Source organism: Ovis canadensis, chromosome 3, assembly GCF_042477335.2.
Source record: "Ovis canadensis isolate MfBH-ARS-UI-01 breed Bighorn chromosome 3, ARS-UI_OviCan_v2, whole genome shotgun sequence".
In the NCBI taxonomy this organism is placed as follows: Eukaryota; Metazoa; Chordata; class Mammalia; order Artiodactyla; family Bovidae; genus Ovis; species Ovis canadensis.
Window position 1 is genome coordinate 187,234,828 of NC_091247.1, and position 24,690 is coordinate 187,259,517.

At 42.7% G+C, this 24,690-nt stretch overlaps 1 protein-coding gene across 1 annotated transcript in view; it reads left to right on the plus strand.

Annotated features, from left to right (window-relative positions):
* Positions 1-2,255: 2,255 nt before the first annotated feature.
* Positions 2,256-24,690, plus strand: part of USP18 (ubiquitin specific peptidase 18) — a 63,306-nt gene continuing 40,871 nt past the window's right edge. The window contains exon 1 of the mRNA XM_069585361.1: positions 2,256-2,427. The gene's annotated coding sequence lies outside the window, so the exon portion shown is untranslated. The remainder of the gene's footprint in view (positions 2,428-24,690) is intronic.

Here is a 24,690-nt window from a genome sequence, read left to right on the forward strand (position 1 = left end):
GCAGAGGGCTGGGTCCTGGAGTCAGGGATGGTTCCTGTGGACACTGGACACTCAACTCCCACATTCCTGACTATTCCGAAAAGACTCAGTCCTCCTTCCTTCTAGCCTTCCCCAGCAGTGGGTAGAGGGCAGTACCTGGGCCTGAGCTGCCTGCCTGCGGGCTCCTGCAGGGAGAGACTGGGGTCTAGACTACAGGGGGTGCCCAAGACACCTGTCCAAGGCACCTCCCTGGAGGGTCCTTCTGATTCTCATAAATAGGAAGTCCACCCGCCTGAAAGGTTGTTACTGAACCATGAAAGACACCAGGATTCTTGGCCTCCAGAGGAGAAGAATTCCATCCAGGGCCAGAGAAGAGGCTTGATCATTCAGAGCTTTTGTGTAATAAAGTTTTATTAAAGTATAAAAGAGAGAAAGCTTCTGACATAGACATCAGAAGGGGGCAGAAAGAGTGCCCCCCTGCTAGTCTTTAGCGGGATGTTACATAGCTACTAGCAGTCTGCTAATTAGAGAAAGGAAATGTCTCAAGACTCAGAGAATGGCACTAGGCCCCTCACACACAACATGCATTGAGATAACATCGGCAGGAGGTGAGTCATCCCGGACCATAAAACGATTGACATGAATCTTGAAGAAAGGCAGATTTCCAAACAAAGATATAGTTTCATTAACATAGATTAGGAGAACAATGTATGAGTATAACATACTGGTTTGTCAAGTCGGTTCTGAGCCTTTAGGTGAACTGACTTGAAGACAGAGTCTAGGGTAAAAACATAATACATTAACATAGCTTAAGACAAACATTTCCATAAGAAAAATGTATTGGTTAGCTCAAGCTTTGAGAAAAGTTACGTTCACGTGGAACCAGGTGTTATTATGGCAACACAGAATTTTAAGATTTTTTCTTTTTAAATTTGTATAGAGAAGGGGAAAAAATATAACACTAGTTTGTTTCCTCCTGCCACTTAAGAGATAAAAAATGTGACACTTGCAGCCTGTTTCCTCCTTTTGGAGACCTCTGGTCTTCCTGCCTGTTACCCTCTCACCCCAACTCCCCCTCCCTGTCAACAGGCCCCTGTGTATGCAAACACTAGACTCTGGAGGCCCAGAAGCCCTTGACCTCTCAGGCTGCTTCCTGTTAACGTGGCCAGAAGGGAGAGAGGCAGATGGAAATGGCTTGAGATGAGGGAGAGGCTTGGGAGAGTGTGAGCACAAGAGGAGAAAAGCCCAGAGAGGCTGAAAGGAAGACGGCCAGAACAGGCCTGAGACATAATAGGTGCTCAATAAATCTTCTGACTTGAGGTCAGAGATGGAGGAAAGGGCTGCTCTGGGGAGAGCGGCACAGCTGGGAGAAAGAAAGGCTGGAGGTTCCCAGCCCAGGGTCCCTGAGTCTTGGCACATAGTAGGTGCTGAATAAACATCTGAGATGATGTTTAGGATAGGCCAGGAGGGAGTGTCCTTGGGAGGGCAGCACTGTTGGGAGGCAGGGAATAGGGGGCTCTCCTGGCCTGGTTGTTCCCTGTGGGTGGACAGCCCCCAAGAATCAACATTCCAGTGTCCCTATCTGGCCCCCACCCAGCCCTCTGGCCGGCTGGGCCAGGCCACTGTCTCAAGGCCTTTTATTTTTAAAATCCCTGTGGTGTTCTCACCCCACACCAAAGGAGCAGTGCCAGCCACAGATCCGCCTGTGGCCTGGGCTCGACTCCTCAGCAGTCACTGCGGGGAGTGATAGCATCTGCTGGATCACAGTTTTGGGAGCCCTCATTCACCTTTGGAGGCCAGAAATTGTTGTAGCCACGCGTTCCGAGAAACAAACTCACTCAGAAGGACAATGCAGATAGTGGAGTGCAGTTTATTACACCGGCGGGCCCAAGGCAGAGTCTCCTCTTAGCCAAGGACCCCGACCAGCATTTGTGAAAATCTTTTATACCCCATGTGTACGTGTCTGAACCCACCACTCCAAACTTCTTGAGACTTACATTAACCAAGGAAAATACAATCCCAATAATCCCATCAGTCATGTGCTATGTGCTCATGTGCTTAAACAGTCAGACAATTAGCCAGTAATCAATAAACCCAAGGTTACACTGCAATAGATACAGAAAAATTTATGGCCTGTCTGGAGGAAGGGGTGATTAGCGTATGTTTTCTGTTAGGAGATGAGTAACCTAGATACGATCTTCAAGGTTCCCCAGTCTGGAGGGGTTCTTATCCTTCTGTTGTTGTTTTCATAGGCACTAAACACAGAGTTCAGAGTCCATTGGAAAGGTGGCCAAGCATGACCATCATGAACAGGCCTAAGGTGGAGTCCAGACCCTATGAATTCCTTCTTCAAAATCCCTGATGACTGTGACATTTCTTGTTATTAATATGGAAGGAGATGTTTTCATTTCGCAATTACCATGCACACAGTGTCCTCAAGAGCTAAAGGTGAGTCCTCACTTATCTACATTTTTTCGTGAATATGCAGAATGGAACTCCAGAATAGGTGACTGTTTAACTATTGTATTTGGGGCTTAGACACTCAAGTCCAAAAAAAGGTAAGGCTGTTTGTTTGGCTCAAGGTTACTGAGACAGGACATAGTCTCTCCAAGCAGTTTCCGTGATCTTACAATGGGGATAAAAGTGCATTATGTCAGTACAAAAATCAGGAGTAAAATATCAGCAAATGTAGTCCATACCACGTTAAAAAATATAGTACAACCAAGAGGGATTTAATAGGGGAATTCAACCGTGGTTCAATGTTAGAATTCTATCAGTCTAAAAGGCCAGCATTTTAACAGGGAAACACTGAAGCCCTTCTACCAACATTAAGAAGAGGCACTGGAGAAGAATACCAAGTATCTCCACTATGATTTATGTATTTGTTTTTAAATTTAAAACAATTTTTCACTGCACTGGGTCTTCACTGAGCCATGAAGCCTCTTTGTTTTGGGGTGTGGGCTTTCTCTGGTTGTGGTACTCTGGCTTAGCTGCTCCTTGGAATGTGGGGTCTTGGTTCCCTGCCCAGGGGTTGAACCTGCATCCCCTGCATTGGAAGGTGGACTCTTAACCACTGGACTGCCAGGGAAGTCCCCCTCCGTGATGATTTAAATGGTACTGAAGTGTTAGCTAAGGAAATTAGATCCAGGACAGTAATTAGAAGAAGAATTGGAAATGAAGAAGTAAAACTATCTCTATTTGTCGATAATTTGATGGTACATTTGGAAAATTCTATGCAAGAAGACTAGTTAGGATATCTGCAAGGGAGCTGGATATTGAGTTAACTTCCAAGAATTAACAGCCTTCATTTTACAAAAGCAACAACCAGCTAAGGATATAGCAGAAGAAAAAAATCTCCATTTAAAACAACAGCAGAAATAGAAATTCTTAGAAATAACAAGAACTATTTAGAAGTCTTTAAGAAAAAAAACCTTAAAACTCCGAACCAAGACTGGACTTGAACAAATGCAAACTCATCCCTTACTACTTGATAGTATCTCAACAAAATGGACATATCACTTTCCCTAAGTTAATTGGTAAATTTAAGGCAACCCAATAAAAAGGCATAATCAATAAAGCAGAAGTAGATGCTTTTCTGGAATTCTTTTGCTTTTTCTATGATCCTGTGGTTGTTGGCAATTTGATCTCTGGTTCCTCTGCCTTTTCTAAATCCAGCTTGAACATCTGGAAGTTCACAATTCATGTACTGTTGAAGCCTGGCCTGGAAAATTTTGAGCATTACTTTGCTAACATGTGAGATAAGTGCAATTGTGCTGTAGTTTGGGCATTCCTTGGCATTGCCTTTCCTTGGGACTGGAATGAAAACTGACCTTTTCCAGTCCTGTGGCCACTGCTGAGTTTTCCAAATTTGCTGGCATATTGAGTGCAGCACTTTCACAGCATCATCTTTCAGGATTTGAAATAGTTCAACTGGAATTCTATCACCTCCATTAGCTTTGTTAGGAAGCATTAGTGATGCTTCCTAAGGCCCACTTGACTTCAAATTCCAGGATGTCTGGCTGTAGGTGTGTGATCACACCATCGTGATTATCTGGGTCATGAAGATCTTTTTTGTATAGTCCTTCTGTGTATTCTTGCCGCCTCTTCTTAATCTCTTCTGCTTCTGTTAGGTCCATACCATTTCTGTCCTTTATCGAGCCCATCTTTGCATGAAATGTTCCCTTGGTATCTCTAATTTTCTTGAAGAGATCTCTAGTCTTTCCCATTCTGTTCTTTTCCTCTATTTCTTTGCATTGATCACTGAGGAAGGCTTTTTTATCTCTCCTTTCTATTCTTTGGAACTCTACATTCAGATGCTTGTATCTTTCCTTTTCTCCTTTGCCTTTTGCTTCACTCCTTTTCTCAGCTATTTGTAAGTCCTCTTCAGAAACCCTTTTGCTTTTTTTCATTTCTTTTTCTTGGGGATGGTTTTGATCACTACCTCCTGTACAATGTCATGGACAACCATCCATAGTTCTTCAGGCACTCTGTCTATCAGATCTAATCCCTTGAATCTGTTTGTCACTTCCGCTGTATAATTGTAACAAGGGTCTTTGACATTGACTGCGTAGATTACAACAAACTGGAAAGTTCTTAAAGAGATGGGAATACCAGACCACCTGACCTGCCTTCTGAGAAATCTGTATGCAAGACAAGAAGCAACAGTTAGAACTGGATGTGGAACAACAGACTGGCTTCAAATTGGGAAAGGAGTACACCAAGGCTATATGTTGTCACCCTGCTTATTTAACTTATATGCAGAGTACATCATGTGAAATGCCGGGCTGGAGGAAGCACAAGCTGGAATCAAGATTGCTGGGAGAAATATCAATAACCTCAGATACGCGGACGACACCACCTTTATGGCAGAAATCGAAGAGGAACTGAAGAGCCTCTTGATGAAAGTGAGAGGAGAGTGAAAAAGCTGACTTAACTAAGGTCATGGCATCTGGTCCCAACACCCCATGGCAAACAGATGGCGAAACAATGGAAACAGTGACAGACTTAATTTTCTTGGGCTGTAAAATCACCACAGATGGTGACTGCAGCCATGAAATTAAAAGACCTTTGCTCCTTGGAAGAAAAGCTATGACCAACCTAGACAGCATATTAAAAGCAGAGACATTACTTTGCCAACAAAGGTCTGTCTAGTTAAAGTGATGGTTTTTCCAGTAGTCATATATGGATGTGAGAATTGAACTATAAAGAAAGCTGAGTGCGGTAGAATTGATGCTTTTGAACTGCGGTGTTGGAGAAGACTCTTCAGAATCCCTTGGACTGCAAGGAGATCAAATCAGTCAATCCTAAAGGAAATCATTCCTGAATGTTCATTGAAAGGACTGATGCTGAAGCTGAAACTCCAATGCTTTGGCCACCTGATGCAAAGAACTGAGTTATTTGAAAATACCCTGATGCTGGGAAAGGTTGAAGGCAGGAGGAGAAGGAGACGACAGAGGATGAGATGGTTGGATGGCATCACCGACTCGATGGACCTGAGTTTGAGCAAGCTCTGGGAGTTGGTGATGGACAGGGAAGCCTGACGTGTTTCAGTCCATGGGATTGCAAAGAGTTGGACCCAGCTGAGTGACCGAGCTGAACTGAACTGAATAAAAAGGCCCATGACTTAAAAGCAAACCAAATGCTTTATTGTGAAATAGTTGTAGATTTTGGGGAGTTGCAAAGTTAGTACAGAGAGGTTGTGAACATGGCTCAGTCGTGTCTGACTCTTTGAAACTCCATGGACCATACAGTCCAAGGAATTATCCAGACCAGAATACAGGAGTGGGTAGCCTTTCCCTTCTCTAGGGGATCTTCCCAACCCAGGGATTGAACCCAGGTCTCCTGCATTGCAGGCAGATCCTTTACCAGCTGAGCCACCAGGCAAACCCACAGAGAGGTTCAGTGCACCCCTAACCCAGTTTCCTCTAACGACCACAGTTTACATAACATCACAACCAGGAAAGCGACTCTTGTACGACGAGTGTGAGTGTCTGTGCCATTGCATAACGTGTGGGTTTGTGTACCTATACACCACCAAGACCAAAAACTGTTCTATTGCCACCAGATCTATCTATCGCCCCTCTCCTAAGCACCCTTAACTACTGCTGCTGCTAAGTCGCTTCAGTCGTGTCCGACTCTGTGTGATCCCATAGACAGCAGCCCACCAGGCTCCCCTGTCCCTGGGATTCTCCAGGCAAGAACACTGGAGTGGGTTGCCATTTCCTTCTCCAATGCATGAAAGCGAAAAGTGAAAGTGAAGTCGCTTAGTCATGTCTGACTCTTCACGACCCCTTGGACTGCAGTCTACCAGGCTCTTCCGTCCATGGGATTTTCCAGGCAAGAGTACTGGAGTGGGGTGCCATTGCCTTCTCCAACTGGCAACCCCTAATCTGTTAATTTTGTATACATCTCTATAATTTTGTAACATTGAAAGTGTTATGTAAATGGAATCGTATAGCGTGTAAGTTCTCTGTTCCTACTTTCTAAAAGTTTTAAATCATGAGTAGGGATTGAGTTTTGTTAAATGCTTCTTCTGCATCAGTTGATATGATCACGTGATTTTTCTTCTTTCACCTGCTAATATGGTGGCTTAGCTTGATTTTTGAATATTAAACCAACTTTGCATCCTTGGAATAAAATCCTGCTTGGTCAAGTTGTAGAATTCTTATATATTGCTGAATTCTATTTGCTAATACTTTGTGACATATTTCCCCCTCTCTATTCATGAGGGATATTGATCTGCAGTTTTCTCCTTTTTGTGCTGTTTTTTTAATTTTGGTATCAGAGTAATACTGATCTCATAAAATGAGTTGGGAAAAGTTTCCTCCTCTTCTATTTTTTTGGAAGTGTACAATTGATTTTTTTAAATTAATTTATTTATTTTGATTGGAGGCTAATTATTTTACAATATTGTAGTGGTTTTTGCCATACATTGACATGAATCAGCCACAGGTGTACATGTGTTCCCCATCCTGAACCTCCCTCCCACCTCCCTCCTCATCACATCCCTCAGGGTCATCCCAGTGCACCAGCCCTGAGCACCCTGTCTCATGCATCAAACCTGAACTGGCAATCTATTTCATGTATGATAATATACATGTTCAATTGATGTTAATTTTTAAAATATTTAGTGTAATTCTGTGAAACCAACTGAGCCTGGATATTTCTTTTTTAGAAGTTTTAAACATTATAAGTTGAATTTCTTTATAAGTTATAGGATTATTCAAATTATCTCCTTCATATTGGTGAAATGTGGTAGTTTATGCAGTTCAAAGAATTGGTCCTGTTCAAAAAATTTTCAAATTCATGTACATTGAATTGTTCATATTTCTTATGCTTTTATATCTGCTGGACCTGTAGGTGTATCCCTTAATTTCTGATATTGGCAATTTGGTCTTTTTCTCTTCAGTCTTGCTTGAGGTTTGCCAATTTTATTGATCTTTTCAAAGAATAAACTTTCTGTTTCACTGATTTTTCCCCTCCATTGGGTATCTGTTTCTAATCTCATTAATCTATGTCCTTTATCATTTCCTTTTTTCTGCTTGCCTTGGTTTTTTAAATTATTTAATTAATGGCTGCACTGGGCCTTCTGTGAGCATGGTTTCAGTGTGTCTGCCCTCTGATGTCCTCTTGCAACACCTACCATCTTTGTTGGGTTTCTCTTACCTTGGACCAGCGGTATCTCCTCACCACCGCCCCTCCCAACCTTGAACGTGGAATAGCTCCCCTAGGCCCTCCCCGACGCAGCCACCGATCCTTGGACGTAGGGTTGCTCCTCCCGGCCGCTGCCCCTGGCCTCGGGTATGGGGTAGCTCTTCCCCACCCCTGCTCCTGACCTTGGACGTGGGGTAGCTCCTCTCCACCGGGCTGTGTGCACAGGATCCAGCCGCCGTGCTCTGTGCGCTGTCGCAGCCAGCCGCGCTTTTTAACTCAGTGAACCGAAGCCATGCCCATGTGGCCACCCAAGAGGGATGGGTCATGGTGGAGAGGCCTGACAGAATGTGGTCCACTGGAGAAGGGAATGGCAAACCACTTCAGTATTCTTGCCTTGAGAACCCCATGAACAGTATGAAAAGGCAAAAGGATAGAATACTGAAAGAGGAACTCCCCAGGTTGGTAGGTGCCCAATATATAACTCCAGAAAGAATGAAGGGGTGGAGCCAAAGCAAAAACAATACCCAGCTGTGGATGTGACTGGTGATAGAAGCAAGGTCCGATGCTGTAAGAAGCAATATTGCATAGGAACCTGGAATGTCAGGTCCATGAATCAAGGCAAATTGCAAGCAGTCTAACAGGAGATGGCAAGAGGGAACGTTGACATTCTAGGAATCAGTGAACTAAAATGGACTGGAATGGGTGCATTTAACTCAGATGACCATTATATCTACTACTGCGAGCAGGAATCCCTTAGAAGAAATGGAGTAGCCATCATGGTCAACAAAAGAGTCCAAAATGCAGAACTTGGATGCAATCTCAAAAACAACAGAATGATCTCTGTTCGTTTCCAAGGCAAACCATTCAATATCACGGTAATCCAAGTCTATGCCCCAACCAGTAATGCTGAAGAAGCTGAAGTTGAATAGTTCTATGAAGACCTCCAAGACCTTTTAGAACTAACACCCCCAAAAGATGTCCTTTTCATTATAGGGGACTGGAATGCAAAAGTAGGAAGTCAAGAAACACCTGGCGTAACAGGCAGATTTGCCCTTGGAATGCGGAATGAAGCAGAGCAAAGGCTAATAGAATTTTTCCAAGAGAACGCACTGGTCATAGCAAATACCCTCTTGCAACAACACAAGAGGAGACTCTACACATGGACATCACCAGATGGTCAACACCGAAATCAGATTGATTATATTCTTTGCAGCTAAAGATGGAGAAGCTCTATACAGTCAACAAAAACAAGACCAGGAGCTGACTATGGCTCAGATCATGAACTCCTTATTGCCAAATTCAGACTGAAATTGAAGAAGGTAGGGAAAACCACTAGACCATTCAGGTATGATCTAAATCAAATCCCTTATGATTATACAGTGGAAGTGAGAAATAGATTTAAGGGACTAGATCTGATAGATAGAGTGCCTGATGAACTATGGACGGAGGTGTGTGACATTGTACAGGAGACAGGGATCAAGATCATCCCCATGGAAAAGAAATGCAAAAAAGCAAAATGGCTGTCTGAGGAGGCCTTACAAATAGCTGTGAAAAGAAGAGAAGCAAAAAGCAAAGGAGAAAAGGAAAGACATAAGCAACTGAATGCAGAGTTGCAAAGAATAGCAAGGAGAGATAAGAAAGTCTTCCTCTGTGATCAATGCAAAGAAATAGAGGAAAAGAACAGAATGGGAAAGACTAGAGATCTCTTCAAGAAAAATAGAGATACCAAGGGAACATTTCATGCAAAGATGGGCTCCATAAAGGACAGAAATGGTATGGACCTAACAGAAGCAGAAGAGATGAAGAAGAGGTGGCAAGAATACACAGAAGAGTTCTGTACAAAAAAGATCTTCAAGACCCAGATAACCACGATGGTGTGATCACTCATCTAGAGCCAGACATCCTGGAATTTGAAGTCAAGTGGGCCTTAGAAAGCGTCACTATGAACAAAGCTAATGGAGGTGATAGAATCCCAGTTGAACTATTTCACATCCTGAAAGATGATTCTGTGAAATTGCTGCCCTCAATATGCCAGCAAATTTGGAAAACTCAGGAGTGGCCACAGGACTGGAAAAGGTCAGTTTTCATTCCAATCCCAAAGAAAGGCAATGCCAAAGAATGCTCAAACTACTGCACGATTGCACTCATCCCACATGCTAGTAAAGTAATGCTCGAAATTCTCCAAGCCAGGCTTCAGCAATACCTGAACCGTGGACTTCCAGATGTTTAAGCTGGTTTTAGAAAAGGCAGAGGAACCAGAGATCAAATTGCCAACATCCGCTGAATCATGGAAAAAGCAAGAGAGTTCCAGAAAAACATCTATTTCTGCTTGATTGACTATGCCAAAGCCTTTGACAGTGTAGATCACAATAAACTGTGGAAAATTCTTCAAGAGATGGGAATACCAGACCACCTGACCTGTCTCTTGAGAAACCTGGATGCAGGTCAGTAGGCAACAGTTAGAACTGGACATGGAACAACAGACTGATTCCGAATAGGAAAAGGAGTGCGTCAAGGCTGTATATTGTCACCCTGCTTATTTAACTTCTATGCAGAGTACATCAAGAGAAACTCTGGGCTGGAAGAAACAAAAGCTGGAATCAAGATTGCTGGGTGAAATATCAATAACCTCAGATATTCAGATGACACCACCCTTATGGCAGAAAGTGAAGAGGAGCTAAAAAGCCTCTTGATGAAAGTGAAAGAGGAGAGTGAAAAAGTTGGCTGAAAGCTCAACATTCAGAAAATGAAGATTATGGCATCTGGTCCCATCACTTCATGGGAAATAGATGTGGAAACAGTGGAAACAGTGTCAGACTTAATTTTGGGGGGCTCCAAAATCACTGCAGATGGTGACTGCAGCCATGAAATTCAAAGACGCTTACTCCTTGGAAGAAAAGTTATGACCAACCTAGATGGCATATTCAAAAAGAGAGACATTACTTTGCCGACTAAGGTCCGTCTAGTCAAGGCTATGGTTTTTCCTGTGGTCATGTATGGATGTGAGAGTTGGATTGTGAAGAAGGCTGAGTGCCGAAGAATTGATGTTTTTGAACTGTGGTGTTGGAGAAGACTCTTGAGAGTCCCTTGGACTGCAAGGAGATCCAAGCAGTCCATTCTGAAGGAGATCAGCCCTGGATTTCTTTGGAAGGAATGATGCTAAAGCTGAAACTCCAGTACTTTGGGCACCTCATGTGAAGAGTTGACTCATTGGAAAAGACTCTGATGCTGGGAGGGATTGAGGGCAGGAGGAGAAGGGGACGACCGAGGATGAGGTGGCTGGATGGCATCACTGACTCGATGGATGTGTGTCTGAGTGAACTCCGGGAGATGGTGATGGACAGGGAGGCCTGGCGTGCTGCGATTCATGGGGTCGCAGAGTCGGACTCGACTGAGCGACTGAACTGAACTGAACTGTTCAGTCTGTGGGGAGTGCTTGCAGAGTCTCAGCCACAGTGGGTTGGCCCCCACTCCCAGCGTGTGTACTTTCCCAGTCTACACTGCTCAGGCTCTAGGTTGCTCTGCAGGGAACTGTCTGAGGCCGACCCTGGGTTGCACGCACCTCCCTGGTCTAAGCCGCTCAGTTTCAGGTACTCGGGTACTCCACAAAGACGCAGACTTGATTTGGCCTGCTTTGTGTGCCCATCCCGGGTCCGAGCAGCTCAGGTTACCAGGTGTTTGGCAAGCATGGTCTCTGCGACTTATCACCTTCCCTGTCCCTGCTGCTCGGTTTTCTGGGTGTACAACCGGCGCACCTTCTCAGGCAGGTGTTGACCATCCAGAATCCCAAGAAGTCTTGGTTAGCAATTAAGCCTGCTTGCAGTTTGGTAGATGATGCCTCTCTGGGGCTGCAATTGCCCACTTCCGGCTCTGGCTGACCTCGCCTGCCTGTCTCTGGCGGGGGATGGGCCAGTCCGCAGCCGGCTAGCTCCAGTCAGTCCTTTGTTCTGTGAGCGGGTGTGGCGGTGTCTTAGGTTAGGGCTTTTCACCTTTTCTCAAGGTAGCTATCCCACAGTCTGATTTGCCATCTGATGGTAGTTCCTTCAGATTGCCCTCAGGGCATTCAGGCCTGGTCCTTACTCTAAGCAATGCAGCCCACGCCTCCCTGCCCAGCCCTTGCTTGCTAGTGGGGGGTGCGGGCATCTGCGATGCTTTCCCGCTGGGAGTTACCAATGGGCACATAATCTGTGGGTTTTAATTATTTATTTATTTTTCCTCCTGGTTATATTGCCCTCTGAGGTTCCAAGGCTCGCCACAGACTCGCCAGTGAGAGTGTTTTCTGCTGTTTGAAAACTCTCTTTCTTAAGCCTCCTTTCCCAGGATGGATCTCCATCCCTACCTCTTTTGTCTTTCTTTTTATCTTTTATAGTTTTTCCTACCTCTTTTCGAAGACAATAGGCTGCTTTTCTGGGTACCTGATGTCCTCTGCTGGCATTCAGAATTTGTTTTGTGGATTTACTCAGCGTTCAAATTTTTTTTGATGTATTTGTGGGGGAGAGAGTGGTCTCCCCATCCTATTCCTCCTGCATCTTCCATTATATTTTTAAAATTAATTTTTATTGGAGTATATTCGCTTTACATGGCTGTGTCAGTTTCTACTGTATAGCAAAGTGAATCAGCTATATGTATGCATATATCCCCTCTGTTTTGGATTTCCTTCCATTTAGGACACCACAGAGCATTGAGTAGAGTTCTCTGTGCTACACAGTAGGTTCTCATTAGTTATTTGTTTTATGCACGGTTCAGTTCAGTTCAGTCGCTCAGTTGTGTCCGGCTCTTTGCGACCCCATGAATCGCAGCACGCCAGGCCTCCCTGTCCATCACCATCTCCCGGAGTTCACTCAGACTCACGTCCATCGAGTCAGTGATGCCATCCAGCCATCCTATCCTTGGTCGTCCCCTTCTCCTCCTGCCCCCAATCCCTCCCAGTATCAGAGTCTTTTCCAATGAGTCAACTCTTCACATGAGGTGGCCAAAGTCCTGGAGTTTCAGCTTCAGCATCATTCCTTCCAAAGAAATCCCAGGGCTGATCTCCTTCAGAATGGACTGCTTGGATCTCCTTGCAGTCCAAGGGAATCTCAAGAGTCTTCTCCAACACCACAGTTCAAAAGCCTCAATTCTTCGGCACTCAGCCTTTTTCACAGTCCAACTCTCACATCCATACATGACCACAGGAAAAACCATAGCCTTGACTAGACGGACCTTAGTCGGCAAAGTAATGTCCCTGCTTTTAAATATGCCATCTAGGTTGGTCATAACTTTTCTTCCAAGGAGTAAGCGTCTTTGAATTTCATGGCTGCAGTCACCATCTGCAGTGATTTTGGAGCCCCCCAAAATAAAGTCTGACACAGTTTCCACTGTTTCCACATCTATTTCCCATGAAGTGATGGGACCAGATGCCATGATCTTCATTTTCTGAATGTTGAGCTTTCAGCCAACTTTTTCACTCTCCTCTTTCACTTTCATCAAGAGGCTTTTTAGCTCCTCTTCACTTTCTGCCATAAGGGTGGTGTCATCTGAATATCTGAGGTGATTGATATTTCTCCCAGCAATCTTGATTCCAGCGTTTGTTTCTTCCAGCCCAGCATTTCTCATGATGTACTCTGCATAGAAGTTAAATAAGCAGGGTGACAATATACAGCCTTGACGCACTCCTTTTCCTATTTGGAATCAGTCTATTGTTCTATGTCTAGTTCTAACTGTTGCTTCCTGACCTGCATACAGATTTCTCAAGAGGCAGGTCAGGTGGTCTGGTATTCCCATCTCTTGAAGAATTTTCCACAGTTTATTGTGATCCACACAGTCAAAGGCTTTGGCATAGTCAATCAAGCAGAAATAGATGTTTTTCTGGAACTCTCTTGCTTTTTCCATGATTCAGCGGATGTTGGCAATTTGATCTCTGGTTCCTCTGCCTTTTCTAAAACCAGCTTAAACATCTGGAAGTCCACGGTTCAGGTATTGCTGAAGCCTGGCTTGGAGAATTTCGAGCATTACTTTACTAGCATGTGAGATGAGTGCAAACCCCATGAACAGCAAGAAAAGGCAAAATGATAGGATACCAAAAGAGGAACTCGCAGGTCAGTAGGTGCCCAATAGGCTACTGGAGATCAGTGGAGAAATAACTCCAGAAAGAATGAAGGGATGGAGCCAAAACAAAAACAATACCCAGTTGTGCATGTGACTAGTGATAGAAGCAAGATCCGATGCTGTAAAGAGCAATATTGCATAGTAACCTGGAATGTCAGGTCCATGAATCAAGGCAAAATGGAAGTGGTCAAACAAGAGATGGCAAGGGTGAACGTCGACATTCTAGGAATCAGTGAACTAAAATGGACTGGAATGGGTGCATTTAACTCAGATGACCATTATATCTACTACTGCGGGCAGGAATCTTTCAGAAGAAATGGAGTAGCCATCATGGTCAACAAGAGTCCAAAATGCAGTACTTGGATGCAATCTAAAAAACGACAGAATGATCTCTGTTCATTTCCAAGGCAAACCATTCAATATCACAGTTATGCAAGTCTATGCCCCAACCAGTAATGCTGAAGAAGCTGAAGTTGAACGGTTTTATGAAGACCTACAAGCCCTTTTAGAGCTAACACCCAAAAAAGATGTCCTTTTCATTATAGGGGACTGGAATGCAAAATGTGGGAAGTCAAGGAACACCTGGAGTAACAGGCAAATTTGGCCTTGGAATGCGAAATGAAGCAGGGCAAAGACTAATAGAGTTTTGCCAAGAAAATGCACTGGTCATAGCAAATACCGTCTTCCAACAACACAAGAAAAGACTCTACACATGGACATCACCAGATGGTCAATGCTGAAATCAGATTGATTATATTCTCTGCAGCCAAAGATGGAGAAGCTCTATACAGTCAACAAAAACAAGAGCAGGAGCTGACTGTGGCTCAGATCATGAACTCCTTATTACCAAATTCAGACTTAAATTGAGGAAAGTAGGGAAAACTGCTAGACCATTCAGGTATGACCTAAATCAAATCCCTTATGATTATACAGTGGAAGTGAGAAATAGATTTAAGGGACTAGATCTGATAGATAGAGTGCCTGATGAACTATGGAATGAGGTTCGTGACATTGTACAGGAGACAGGGATCAAGACCATCCCCATGGAAAAGAAATGCAAAAAAGCAAAATGGCTGTCTGAGGAGGCCTTACAAATAACTGTGAAAAGGAGAGAGGCAAAAAGCAGAGGAGAAAAGGAAAGATATAAGCATCTGAATGCAGAGTTCGAAAGAATAGCAAGAAGAGATAAGAAAGCCTTCTTCAGCGATAAATGCAAAGAAATAGAGGAAAAGAACAGAATGGGAAAGACTAGAGATCTCTTCAAGAAAATTAGAGATACCAAGGGAACATTTCATGCAAAGATGGGCTCCATAAAGGACAGAAATGGTATGGACCTAACAGAAGCAGAAGAGGTTAAGAAGAGGTGGCAAGAATACACAGAAGGACTATACAAAAAAGATCTTCACGACCCAGATAATCATGATGATGTGATCACTAATCTAGAGACAGACATGCTGGAATGTGAAGTCAAGTGGGCCTTAGAAAGCATCACTACGAACAAAGCTAGTGGAGTTGATGGAATTCCAACTGAGCTATTTCAAATCCTGAAGGATGATTCTGTGAAATTGCTGCCCTCAATATGCCTGCAAATCTGGAGAACTCAGCAGTGGCCACAGGACTGGAAAAGGTCAGTTTTATACACAGTAGTGTATATATGTGTCGACTCCAATCTCCCAATTCATCCCACCCCTGCCGCCACTTCCCGCCTTGGTAACCATAAGTTTGTTTTCTACATCTGTGACTCTATTTCCACTTTCCAAATAAGTTCCTCTCTACTATTTTTCTAGATTCCACATGTAAGCAGTATTATACACTATATCATTATATTTGAAGTCAGTTTCTTCTTTGTTTTTTTTTGCCATGCTTGCAGCGTGGCCAGGGGTGCATGGCCATGGGTTAGTTCCCTGACCAGGGATTGAACCTGGGGCCCTGACGTGAAAGTGGTGATTCCTAACCACTGGACCACCATGGAATTTCCTAAAGCAAGTTTCTTAAACGCAGTATATTATTGGTTCATTTTTTTTAAACCCACTCAATCTGTTTCTAATTACCAAATACATAAATTAATTATGTATTTAGATCAGAAACATTTAATATAATCATTAGTATGTTAGGGCTTATATCTACCATTTAATTTTTGTTATCCCCCCTTTTTAAATGTTCTTTGTTTTTCTGCTTTCTTTCTCTTGCCTTCCTATGTGTCATTTGTACCCTTTTTAGAATTCCATTTTGATTTACCTGTAATGATTTAGAGTGTATCTCCTTGTTATATTCTGTAGCAGTTGCCCTAGTTATTACACTAAACTGGTATCACAGTCTGCTGGTGTCGACACTTTACCAGTTTCAATGAAATGTAGAAAACTTTCTTTTAAGTCTTTTTTACTCTCCCTCATATATAAAATAATTATCTTTAATATTACTTTTAAAAATGTTTATTTTCATCTATTATTTTGTTTGAGTGTTCTGGGTCTTAATTGCAGCATTTGGAATCTTTTAGTTGCTGCATGTGAACTCTTGGTTTCCGCATGTGGGATCTAGTTCTTTAACAAGGGATAGAACCCGGACCCCCTGCATTGGGAACCTAGAGTCTTAGCCACTGGACCACCAAGGAAGTCCCTTAGATATGGTGTTATTTTTGTCTTGCTGCTTTCAAGATTATTTTCTTCTTTTGTTTTTAGAAGTTTGATTACCATGTATATTGATGTAAATTTCTTTGGCCTTATCTTGGGAGTTCACTCAGTTACTTGAATCTGCAGGTTTATGTCTTTTGCCAAATTTGGGAAATTTTAAACTTGTCATATCTTTGAATAGTTTTCACTCTCACACTTTCTTCTCTTTTTTGTAACTCAGTGACAGAAATGTTACATCTTTCATTATATTAATAGTACCATCTTTGCCATCAAAGGTCCCTAGAGGCAAACCTATGTTTTTCCCACTAGTCATGTACAGATTGTGAGAACTGGACCCTAAGGAAGCCTAGGCACCAAGGAACTGTGGTGCTGAAGAGGACTCTTGAGAGTCCCTTGGACTGCAAGGAGATCAAACCAGTCAATCCTAAAGGAAATCAGTCCTGAATATTCATTAGAAGGACTGATGCTGAAGCTGAAGCTCCAATACTTTGGCCAACTGATTTGAAGAGGCAACTCATTGGAAAAGACCCTGATACTGGGAAAGATTGGGGGAAGGAAGAGAAGGGGATGGCAGAGGATTAGATGATTAGATATCACCAACTCAATAGTCATGAGTTTGAGCAAAGTCTGAAAGATAGTGAAGGACAGGGAAGCCTGGCATGCTGCAGTCCACGGGGTTGCAAAGAGTTGGACATGACTTAGTGACTGAACAACCACAAGCCACTGAGACTCTGTTAGTATTTTTCAGTCTATTTTCTCTCTGATGCTAATATTAGATTATTTATATTGCTCAATCTTCAAATTCACCAATTCTTTCTTCTGTCATCTTCTGTTGAGCTCACACAGCGATTTTTTCTTTTCCTTTTGAAACTTTGACAAGACCAAACAATTTTTTCTTTTTTTAATAAGCTTTTTTTGTGCATTGACTTTAAATACAGATTTTAATACACTGCATTTTACAAAACAGTGTTAATTGTCTGCAGTGTTATTTCCTTTGCCTACAGAGTCCCTAAGTAATAAGAAAGCCAGTAATTCAGTATAGTAACTCAGTCTTAATGACTGTCACTGAATTTGCTGTAAATGTGGCTCCTTAAATGTGTTCTTTTACTATGGAACAATGCTAATGTGTTTATGCTCAGGTTGGCCTCTCACCTTCAAAGGTGGGCCCAGTGGAGGCGCTCCGTCACCATGGAAGCCTCAGGCATCCTCCTGGCTGGATTCTTATTGAGCTAGTTGATGATTTCATTATACTTGTCCAAAATCTTCTATTTGTCCTCATCTTTGATCTTGCCTTCAAGTCTGTCATCTTCAGTCTTTGCTTTCACATAGAATGCTCAGAATTCAAGTGAATTTCTATAATACATCTTGTTTCCTCTTCTTCTCATATGCAGCTTTGTCCTTCTAAGCCCCTTGGACCATACGTTCAGCCTCTCCTTTGCTCAAAGAGCCCTTGTCATTTTTGATGGTTCAGTTCAGTTCAGTTGCTCAGTCATGTCCAAATCTTTGTGACCCCATGAACTGCAGCACGCCAGGATTCGCTGTCCATCACCATCTCCCGGAGTCCACCCAAACCCATGTCCATTGAGTCGGTGATGCCATCCAACCATCTCATCTTCTGTTGTCCCCTTCTCCTTCTGCCTTCAATCTTTCCCAGTATCAGGATCTTTTCAAATGACTCAGTTCTTTGCATCAGATGGCCAAAGTATTGGAGTTTCAGCTTCAGCATCAATCCTTCCAATGAACACCCAGGACTGATCTCCTTTAGGATGGACTGGTTGGATCTGCTTGCAGTCCAAGGGATTCTCAAGAGTCTTCTCCAATACCACACTTCAAAAGCATCAATTCTTCTGCACTCAGATTTCTTAGTCCAACTCTCACATCCATACATGACCACTGGAAAAACCATAGCCTTGACTAGACGGACCTTTGTTGACAAAGTAATGTCTCTGCTTTTTAATATGCTATCTAGGTTGGTCATAACTTTCCTTCCAAGGAGTAAGCGTCTTTTATTTCATGGTTGCAATCACCATCTGCAGTGATTTTGGAGCCCAGAAAAATAAAGTCAGCCACTGTTTCCACTGTTTCCCCATCCATTTGCCATGAAGTGATGAGACTGGATGCCATGATTTTAGTTTTCTGAATGTTGAGCTTTAAGCCAACTTTTTCACTCTCCTCTTTCACTTTCATCAAGAGGCTCTTTAGTTCCTCTTCACTTTCTGCCATAAGGGTGGTGTCATCTGCATATCTGAGGTTATTGCTATTTCTCCCAGCAATCTTGATTCCAGCGTTTGTTTCTTCCAGCCCAGCATTTCTCATGATGTACTCTGCATAGAAGTTAAATAAGCAGGGTGACAATATACAGCCTTGACGTACTCCTTTTCTTATTTGGAACCAGTCTGTTGTTCTATGTCCAGTTCTAACTGTTGCTTCCTGACCTGCATATAGGTTTCTCAAGAGGCAGGTCAGGTGGTCTGGTACTCCCATCTCTTTCAGAATTTTCCACACTTTGTGGTGATCTACACAGTCAAAGGTTTTGGCATAGTCAATCAAGCAGAAATAGATGTTTTTCTGGAACTCTCTTGCTTTTTCCATGATCCAGCAGATGTTGACAATTTGATCTCTGGTTCCTCTGCTTTTCTAAAACCAGCTTGAACATCTGGAAGTTTATGGTTCAGGTATTGCTGAAGCCTGGCTTGGAGAATTTTAAGCATCACTTTACTAGTGTGTGAGATGAGTACAATTGTGCAGTAGTTTGAGCATTCTTTAGCATTGCCTTTCTTTGAGTTGGAATGAAAACTGACCTTTTCCAGTCCTGTGGCCACTGCTGAGTTTTCCAAATTTGCTGGCATATTGAGTGCAGCACTTTCAGAGCATCATCTTTCAGGATTTGAAACAGCTCATCTGGAATTCCATCACCTCCACTAGCTTTGTTCGTAGTGATGCTTTCTAAGGCCCACTTGACTTCACATTCTCGGGTGTCTGGCTCTAGGTGAGTGATCACACCATTTGTGATTATCTGGGTTGTGAAGATCTTTTTTATACAGTTCTTCTGTATATTCTTGCCACCTCTTCATAATATCTTCTGCTTCTGTTAGGTCCCTACCATTTCTGTCCTTTATTGAGCCCATCTTTGCATGAAATGTTCCCTTGATGGTAATCTTCTATTTTCCTGTACTCTCATGCATAGCAGAGTCACCTGGATACCGATAGAATCCTGAAACGACTTCACTGGAAATAAATACATTAAACTGTGTATCAAATGAATACCACAACCACATAGAAGAAAAAAATATAATCCATGACACTGAACAGAGTATTTTGATTTATATATCTTCTGTGTAAAGATATAAAAAATAGAAAAAAATACCTTGAACTTACTAAGTTTGTCATTGATAGACAGTGTAGCTATTCTGAAACTCCCACTTTGTGTTCTCAGATTAAGCAAATAAATAAATAGATTGACACTAGTGGGAGCCAAAGTTCTCAGTAGAAGATGGAATACACAATCATGAAATGGGATAGAGCACAGAACAACTCTGTAACAGTGGATCATATTTCAACTTCGGAGTCTTCAATGTAAACTCATGTTTGCGCCTTTGGATTTTTTTTTTCTTCGTGATAGGACCATTTTTAAAGTGCTTATTGAATTCATTACAATATCTTTTCTATTTTTATGGTTTGGTTTTTTGTCCAAGAGGCATGTGGGATCTTATCTCCCTGACCAGGGAGCCTGTACCACCTGCCCTGGAAGGCAAAGGCTTAACCCCTGAACCACAGGGAAAGTCCTCGATTTTGTTTTCTTAGCTCTGCCATTGGAAGAACTTAGAACCAACGGCATACCATAGCATTGAGAACATCTAGTGCTTGTATCTTGGTTTCTGTATACCATTCCGCTCTAAAATGCTGTATGCGAGACAGCAAAAGAGACACAGATGTATAGAACGGACTTTTGGACTCTGAGGGAGAGGGAGAGGGTGGGATGATTTGGGAGAATGGCACTGAAACATGTATACTATCATGTAAGAAACGAAGTGCCAGTCTATGTTCAATACAGGATACAGGATGCTTGGGGCTGGTGCATGGGGATGATCCAGAGAGATGATATGGGGTGGGAGGTGGGAGGGGGATTCAGGATTGGGAGCTTGTATACACCCGTGGTGGATTCATGTCAATGTATGGCAAAACCAATACAATATTGCAAAGTAAAATAAAGTAAAAATAAAAAAATAAAAAATAAAAATAAATAAATAAATAAAAGGAATTATGATTCACTGGAGAACTGGCTGATTTCAGGGCTGAGTCAGAAAAGTATTACTACAAGATGATCCTGGAATATCTTGGGCCAGAAGGTAAAGAAGTGCTCAAAAAATGATGGGAAACATGTCATAAAGACAGAGGAGTCAGTTTGACAGAGCTCCTACTGGCCAATTGAGCACCAAAATTAACAAAGAAATTCACATTTAATATAAACGAGTTTTTGCATCCGAAGAAACCGAAAGCAAAAGAAGGAGGGGAAGGGAAAGCCCTCCCTCCGTTTTTAGCAGAATGCCAACTAACAAACGTAGAAGAACCACAGCAGAATCATTAGGGATTCGAAGATAAAGGCAGCTATTAGTTTAAACAGTGAAAACGGATTTTATTTGGTAACCACTGACAGTAAGGGAAAGAGCTGAACTCCATTCTGAATGGCACCGAGGGGACTGGGTGTTTCAAGGAGGGAATGAGGGTGGGGTGGGGAGGAGGCTCAAGTGAAAAGTCACAGGCAAGTGGTCTGTAAATGTAATCAGCTGCGTCTGCTGCTGGCAGGGCTCCCAGGGAGGGTTCTGTCCCACAGAGACTGGGGATAGATGTCCACGTCTCAGAGGTCCTTGAGACCTCTCATGTCCTTGAGAAAGACCCTCCTGAGTTGAAGGAGGTATGGATACATCTCCAAGGGACAGAAAGGATTCTCAATTGTAAGCCTTTTTGAATAAATACTCTGAGAAATTGGGGCATACCACCTGGTATCAGTTAGAACAAACAGTAAATTATTTTGACAGCCTTGAGGCTTTTTCAGGCAAGAACACAAAAGAGGGCTGGGTGTCCCAAGGATGTGGCTTTGCTGCCAAAGGCTGTGTTAAGGTTTGATCTCTTCTCTCTGCTCTGCCTCCTACCCCCCACCCCAGCCCCCACCCCTACCTCTACTCTTTTTTTTTTTTCTACTCTTTTTTTAAATCAAGCTTCTTTGTTCAGGGGTTTAGATGGAGTGTTTGTGTGCAGTTTTTATAATTCTCATGGGTTAAAGAATATTTACATAGTCTCAAGACTTCCCTGGTGGCTCAGATGGTAAAGCGTCTGTCTACAATGCGAGAGACCCAGGTTCAAGGCCTAGGTTGGGAAGATCCCCTGGAAAAGGAAATGGCAATCCACTCCAGTACTGTTGCCTGGAAAATCCCATGGACAGAGGAGCCTAGTAGGCTATATGTAGTCCATGGGGTCACAAAGAGTCGGAAACGACAGAGCGACTTCACTGTCTTTACAGTGGAGAAATCTGGTGGGCATCCTCTTAACCTGGGATGGATGTTATCATCACCAAGAGCAAGACCAATGGTCACTGGATGGCCTCTGACTAAAGGCACAGAGGATACATCATGTACACAGCATGGCTGTCAATCATGCGGAACCCAAATCCTATCAGTAGGAGCAAGCTGATAAACCCAAATTAAAGAACATTTTGGGAAACGAGAAGGATATACTTTTTTTTTTTAAAGGCTGATATAATATAGGACAATAAAAAGTCAACTCCAGAGGAAAGGAATCTAAAGAGACATTAAAACTAGATGAAAAACTAGTGATTGATATTACTATAAACCTATCAGAATGGCTGAAATGAAAAATAGTGATAACACTAAGTGTTGGCAGAGATGAATGAAAACTGGATCACTTACATACTGCTGGTGGGGATGTAAAATGGTATAGTCACTCTGTAAAAGATTCTGACAATTTCTTTAAAAATTAAGCATGTATCATTATACTAGAAATTGCTCTTCTGGACATAATGCCAGGAAAATTAAAACTTAGGTCCACACAAAAATTTCCCATAAAGTTGTTATTAGTACCTTTATTTGAAATAGATAAAAACTGAAAATAACCGAGATATTCTATAATAGATGAATGGATAAACCAACTGTTCAGTTCAGTCGCTCAGTCGTGTCCGACTCTTTGCGACTCCATGAATCACAACACCCCAGGTCTCCCTGTCCATCACCATCTCCCGGAGTTCACTCAGACCCACGTCCATCGAGTCCGTGATGCCATCCAGCCAACTCATCCTCGGTCGACCCCTTCTTCTCCTGTCCCCAATCCCTCCCAGCATCAGAGCCTTTTCCAATGAGTCAGCTCTTCACATGAGGTGGCCAAAGTACTGGAGCTTCAGCTTTAGCATCATTCCTTCCAAAGAAATCCCAGGGTTGATCTCCTTCAGAATGGACTGCTTGGATCTCCTTGCAGTCCTAGGGACTCTCAAGAGTCTTCTCCAACACCACAGTTCAAAAGCATCAATTCTTCGGCGCTCAGCCTTCTTCACAGTCCAACTCTCACATCCATACATGACCACTGGAAAAACCATAGCCTTGACTAGACGGACCTTAGTTGGCAAAGTAATGTCTCTGCTTTTGAATATACTATCTAGGTTGGTCATAACTTTTCTTCCAAGGAGTAAGCGTCTTTGAATTTCATGGCTGCAGTCACCATCTGTGGTGATTTTGGAGCCCCCCAAAATAAAGTCTGACACTGTTTCCACTGTTTACCCATCTATTTCCCATGAAGTGATGGGACCAGATGCCATGATCTTTGTTTTCTGAATGTTGAGCTTTAAGCCAACTTTTTCGCTCTCCTCTTTCACCTTCATCAAGAGGCTTTTTAGTTCCTCTTCACTTTCTGCCATAAGGGTGGTGTCATCTGCATATCTGAGGTTATTGATATTTCTCCCAGCAATCTTGATTCCAGCGTTTGTTTCTTCCAGCCCAGCGTTTCTCATGATGTACTCTGCATAGAAGTTAAATAAGCAGGGTGACAATATACAGCCTTGATGTACTCCTTTTCCTATTTGGAACCAGTCTGTTGTTCCATGTCCAGTTCTAACTGTTGCTTCCTGACCTGCATACAGATTTCTCAAGAGGCAGGTCAGGTGGTCTGGTATTCCCATCTCTTTCAGAATTTTCCACACTTTGTGGTGATCTACACAGTCAAAGGCTTTGGCATAGTCAATCAAGCAGAAATAGATGTTTTTCTGGAACTCTCTTGCTTTTTCCATGATTCAGCAGATGTTGGTGATTTGATCTCTGGTTCCTCTGCCTTTTCTAAAACCAGCTTAAACATCTGGAAGTCCATGGTTCCGGTATTGCTGAAGCCTGGCTTGGAGAATTTTGAGCATTACTTTACTAGCATGTGAGATGAGTGCAATTGTGCGGTAGTTTGAGCATTCTTTGGCATTGCCTTTCTTTGGGATTGGAATGAAAACTGACTTTTTCCAGTCCTGTGGCCACTGCTGAGTTTTCCAAATTTGCAGGCATATTGAGTGCAGCACTTTCAGAGCATCATCTTTCAGGATTTGAAACAGCTCAGCTGGAATTTCTTCACCTCCACTAGCTTTGTTCATAGTGATGCTTTCTAAGGCCCACTTGACTTTACATTCCAAGATGTCTGGCTCTAGATTAGTGATCACATCATCATGATTATCTGGGTCGTGAAGATCTTTTTTGTACAGTTCTTCTGTGTATTCTTGCCACCTCTTCTTAATATCTTCTGCTTCTGTTAGGTCCATACCATTTCTGTCCTTTATGGAGCCCATCTTTGCATGAAATGTTCCTTTTGTATCTCTAATTTTCTTGAAGAGATCTCTAGTCTTTTCCCATTCTGTTCTTTTCCTCTATTTCTTTGCATTGATCACTGAAGAAAGCTTTCTTATCTCTTCTTGCTCTTCTTTTGAACTCTGCATTCAGATGCTTATATCGTTCCTTTTCTCCTTTGCTTTTCACCTCTCTTCTTTTCACAGCTATATGTAAGGCCTCCTCAGACAGCCATTTTGCTTTTTTGCATTTCTTTTCCATGAGGATGGTCTTGATCCCTGTCTCCCGTACAATGTCACACACCTCCGTCCATAGTTCATCAGGCACTCTATCTATCAGATCTAGGCCCTTAAATCTATTTCTCACTTCCACTGTATAATCATAAGGGATTTGATTTAGGTCATACCTGAATGGTCTAGCGGTTTTCCCTACTTTCTTCAATTTGAGTCTGAATTTGGTAATAAGGAGTTCATGATCTGAGCCACAGTCAGCTCCTGATCTTATTTTTGTTG